The sequence below is a fragment of the Xiphias gladius genome, chromosome 24, assembly GCF_016859285.1.
Source record: "Xiphias gladius isolate SHS-SW01 ecotype Sanya breed wild chromosome 24, ASM1685928v1, whole genome shotgun sequence".
Lineage (NCBI taxonomy): Eukaryota > Metazoa > Chordata > Actinopteri > Istiophoriformes > Xiphiidae > Xiphias > Xiphias gladius.
The window spans coordinates 9,930,453-9,936,159 of NC_053423.1; positions in this window are offsets into that span (position 1 = coordinate 9,930,453).

Sequence of the window (5,707 nt, forward strand, 5' to 3'; positions counted from 1 at the left end):
TTGCAGGTATTTTCTTCATAAAGCCAAGTACTGGAGAGATTTTGCTGGATAGAAAGTCAAGGTTCAGTTCATGCTGAGGGAGACATGAATGTCAGTACCAGATTTCATGGCAATCCATTCAATAGTTGCTGAGACATTTCACTCAAAACCACAAATGTGCTACAGACATTCTGGGATTGCGGGGTCCATGGATATCTCAAATGAAAATCCCATAGTTGTCAAGACACGTTACCAAATAAACAAAAGTGTCAACCTGCTATTGACACTGGAAGGAAAAGTCAGGGGATCCCCAAAGTCGTTAGGATTTAGCCTCTGGGAACTATGTATGTCCGTACCACATTTAGTGGCAGTCTGTCCAATAGAGATATTTCAGTCTAGACCAAAGTGGTGGACTGATGGCAGACCGACATATGCCAGCCAGTTATAAATTAGAAGCCAATTTCGATTTTGCTCATACACTTGAGCTTTACAGCTGCCTACATTTTTTATCGTCTTACTCTAAGATACCAGCCATTTACTATTACCAATCTTGTGCTTATAGAACAGTTAACCTTTGTTATCCGCTGTATGTGCTCATTACTTTCATCCTGTGAGGGGGAACCCTCTGTGGCTACTTTTGAATTTCTCCCATTTTTTCAGAAAAAGTTTTACTTGGGAATTTTGTCCTCATTCAAATCGAGGGTCTTGGGATCTACAGTGTTATGTACTGTACAAAAGGACAATAACATGAAGAACTGTGCAAAATTTTGATCTTTCAACTCTCACCCTGCATGTACATAGTCTCCTAGTTCCATGTTACAGTGGCTGTTACAGCAGTCTTAAGCAGCCTGAAGTTTGCAAACCAGCCTATGATCCCACCATCCCGCTCTCCAGTGGGTTGTTGTTCCACTGTCTGTCCAAAGCTCTTCAGCAGGCGCTCATATAATATTTAACGTCAGTCGGGGAGAAATAGCGGCGCTAATCTCAGAATGATGCCCTTATTTCCATCATTACAATGAAATGAGAGGAAAAAAACAAATGCGGTTTTGTTTTATTTTACTCTCTTTTTTCCCTGAGGGCTGGTGTTTCTTCGCGACATTTTATGGAGCTGCTGTCGTCTAAGTGGCAGCCGCAGTTGTAGCAGACTGTGGCGAGCCGTTGGTGGCAGGAGTTGTGTCGTGGGCTTGTGGCTCAATATGTTATTGTTCTTTGGGAAGTTATGCACTTGCCTTAGCTGTGTGCTCTGAAGATTATCTTCATCTGACTATAAGAGAAGGGGAAGTACTTATAGGTTCAGTATCTGATCAGAAATCTACTACTGAGAAGCCATTGTTACCATGGACATCTTCCCATGTAATAAGCTTTTTTTTTTTTTTTTTTTAGAAGGATTTGACATCTTTTAGCCTCCAACACCCTCTTGGCCGTTGCAGATAGTAGACTCTGGCCTTCCTGAGTTCTCCCTAAAGAAGAGCTACGCCTTTGCCCTGGCCTGCTGAATGACACTACGTAGCTGATTCATATTTGGGTGTTTTAATTTGCCAGTGTTTTATAGCAGGCTGCTGAGCTGGCGGTTTCCTCATTAAAGGACACATGAAAGCGGGCTGTAAAGGACCCGTGGTGAGACCGGCCTGCACTGACGTCTGAAGGGGACGCGAACGACCGAGGGACCGACCGAGTCCCTAGCCAGCCGGTCTGAGTTGGAGGGCCTCACCCTCTCAGCCAGGCAACCAGTGGCGGGACACCAGACGCACCACATTGACCGTGTCCACACCAGGATATAACACCAGTCTGATATGTCACCAGGAGTTCACCGTTTACTAATGCTTGACTTGAAGAATATTCCGGTCTTACAGTACTGAGCTTAAAGATATATGGTATTATAAGATTTCAAGCATTGTACATGCCGTCTCTTGATCAGATATGGGGCACCTGCATTAACCTGAGCTAAACTGTCCTGACATTAAATCTATGTACATTATAGAGAGATGATCAAGTTCTGTATGTTTCCTATTTCTGCTGGTGTGTTCGCGGACTTTGAAGTTAATTGCCCACCTGGTTAGACCCTCCTCTCTGCCATTTAGAGAGTAAAAACAGCCTTGGCTCTGAGAGGTGCTGCTGTGATAAATACCTGAAGCAACAGCGTACATTATTTCTCCATTATAACCGCTGGTGGATGCTCTTGGCTGTTTAACGACTCGCTCTTTAAGGAAGTAAGAGCAGTGGGGTCACGTCGCAGGGAGGGGGGCGAGGCTCCTCTAAGCACCCCGTGATTCATATCAAAGGCACGTTAAGTGGCATGTGGCTAAATTAGTGGCTGGAATCTAGCAGGTATAATAGCTTGCTTGGCAGTGCGGAACGAGCCACTTTCTCGCTGTGTAGTAATGTGCCCTTGATATCGTTTACATGAACCCACCAATAATAGTCGGGCTATTCAGCCCTAGCCCATATCCACACCCACAGTGCCTGCACATCGGCACAACGCCCACACAAGTCTTCTTCCTGTTTGGTAGACAACATTCTCCAATCCTGAGTCATTGACTCCGTTTAGGTTCATTAGTGAAGATAATTCCATCGCAGACAGCGGGTCAGCACATAACATGTCACGACAACAGTGAGGCACACAACAGCAGCTCATTATAACTACGAAATCCTCATTAGAATGGCTGAGAGTGCGTAGTGAGTTGTTGTGAAACATGGATCCACTTCCTGGTTAAAAGGTTGCATCCCAACAATGAGTGCACATTGGACGGAAAAAACACCCCATAAAATCTGCCCCTGCTTGCCTTGTAATGCTGTGTGGTTTTCACTCACTTTCCTGCCTTTGTAACCTCCTCTTTTCTTGTATGTTACTTTATCCAGGCTGGACATGTAGTGTTAAAGAGGATATAAATAGTTTAATCCTCCAGCATTATATTGACTCATTCATACTTTCCTTTCCTACTTTGGCTCTCTTATTATCCCATTACCTCCTCTTCCACAATACCCCTCCATCTTCATGTTACCCCCACACACCCTCTGTCACCTGAGAGTAACAACAACATGCACACTCTATTCATCACACCCTGCTGCACGTGCTCAGTAGCACTTCGTTATATTAATTACTCTCATTGGAAGAGTGATCATCAGCCCCACCAGAATCCATCACCAACCGGTTCCCACAGAGACCCAGGCCCGGTAAATAATCACTGGTTTCTGTAACAGGGCACCGGCCCCGCCATTCCCATCGGACCCACCAGGGTGGGCCGTAAATACCCGGGGGGGGGGGCTGCAGCTCCAGCTGAGCCACGTTCATCTCTGCCAGCAGCCGGGGCAGACCGTAGCTGTAAGTCCTGATCCAGAGGCTGCTGGTGCTGGTTCAGATCTGTAATGGGTGAGAGCAGAGTGGAGGTGTCCTGATCCAGGCTCAGCAGCCAAAAGGAAATAACACATTCTGTTTTACAATAACCCCCTGGAAAGGTGTATGAAGATCTGTGGATTCATCTATGTGGGGTAACAATGGTTTCAAATGAAAAAATGAGATCTGGATTCAGCAGATTTATAAACTAACAAATCAACCACCGGACCATGAGGGAGGCAACAGGGTCGAGTTCACACCCAGCATGCTTGGTGTGGTTCATCACATATTGGAATGCTAACTCTTTCAGTTTTTCGTCGGGTGAAAACCATGCCGATGAAGCTCAGATGCACACTCAGAAAATGTGGTAAGACCACCTGAATACTAGGTATGCACTGATCCAACTTTTTCTCTCCTGATACAGATTCAGAAAAGTTAACTCTGTATCTGCAGACACCGGAGTACTGATCTGATACCAGTCCGCGCTTCTTCCCAAATTTAAAACCTGTACACTACACTGCAGGATCTCGTTGGAATCATATTTTATGTAAGGTAGCATGAGGCCATGGACTGTTGTGGCACTAAAAACTGAGTCAGCTGGCCATGACTGAATAAATGTAAATGGTAGCAGAAGTATAGAATGTTATGACATGGATGAAGAAACTGTTTTCCAACATGGCCCATTTTGGTGTTGTCTCTTGAAGTTGAACCAACCCTAGAATGCAGGCATTTATAGATGTAGGCAGACTTGATAGCCTGCACTTTCTCAGCAGTAACTGTACTGTCTGTAAAGGTGGAGAAAAAGAAAATGTACTAAAGGTCAAACCAAAGTCTTGATTGATGCTCAGCTATTTAGTCACCGTTTTAACACAGTAAGCTATAAACAATGAAACTGAATGGAATTAAATTACAGGAAAGAGAGTGAATACAAATGTCCTTAGCTGAAAGGACGGAATACTTGACATCAACATTGTGTGGCTGCAGGTTACTAAAACACTAAGTCCATGTATTTTGTTTTAAAGGTTAATGCTGGTGAAATTCTATATTTTTTGTTAATGTCAACGAGCTAATGTCAAAATCGCGTAAGTGTCTCTGAATACCCTCCTACTTCCCCAGCCTGTCAATGGCTCTCAGTTCCATGCCCATTTGTTCTTACTTTACATCTTTAAAAACAGGTCAGGAATAAGGCCTACACTTTCATTTTCTGAATAGGCTAAATACTGTGCTTTCCTAAAGCAGCTGGGCAACGTAGTTTTCAGCAGACATTTCTCAAACACGAGGAAATCGTGTAGATGTTGGGGACTGTTTTTAGTGTGGCTCAGTGATCTGGCCTATGGCACAGAGGAACAAGCTATATCAGGCTTAATTTGTTACTAGCATCAGTTCATTGTTGGTTTTGGTCTTTTCATGGACATAAGAACATTATAGAATATTAGGAGACTTTGCATTTTTTTATACATATATCTAAGTCAGTGTGAACATATATTTTTTGCACCACTTCGGGAGTAAAAAGGTATTAGAGCAACTTTCTATAAAACCCTTTTTATTTATTTCCCATACACAATATTTCTGATTAAGACGACGTAACCTTTTTGAAGCACAGTTTAGCTCTGCAGCACTGACTGAAATGTTGATCAAAAATGTTTGCAATCTCAGACTTACAGCAGTTTTCCTGAGCATAGCATAACTGTGATGGCCTCATCTTGCTCTGTTTAAAGCTCTCTTCATGGCCAATTGACCTGATACCTCATGCTCGTCTCTTGCTAATTGAACAGAGAATGAACGAGAGAGAGAGACAGAGAGAGAGAGAGAGAGAGAGAGAGAGCAAATGAAGGGGCCTGAGGAGGAAGGGGTGATGTGATAGAGGACAAGTGTGAGGAGAGAAGCGAGGGGTGGTGTAGCATGCAAGGCCTCATTGATTAGGTGGTGAGCAGTGCAATGTTTCTCTCCTGACGCTTACATGCATTAAAGCTACATAAACACCCATAATTGGTTCGTTAAGAGCAGAGTGGAGGAAAACAGCACACACACACACACACACACACACACACACACAGGCATCATTATCTGTGTGTGTGAGGAAAAGAGAGAGAGAAATAAGGAGCAAAATTTAATTCTCATAAAAAGACATCACAAGCCTGCAGAGTGGTTGGTGTGGGTGGAAAGATGCCTGCAAATGTGTGTGTGTATTATGTTTGTCTCATATGTGCCAGTGCTGTACTAAGCGGGAATGATAAAACCATCCTCAGAGGCTTGGGATGACAATGACGCTCACTTCTGGGATAGGAAAAAAATGGGAGGGACGCTGCTGACTGTGACAAATTAGCTCTCAAATATCGAGGTAGCTGATTGGCTGTTAGGGTCAGGAGGGAGAGATACGGTTGGCTGGCTGAG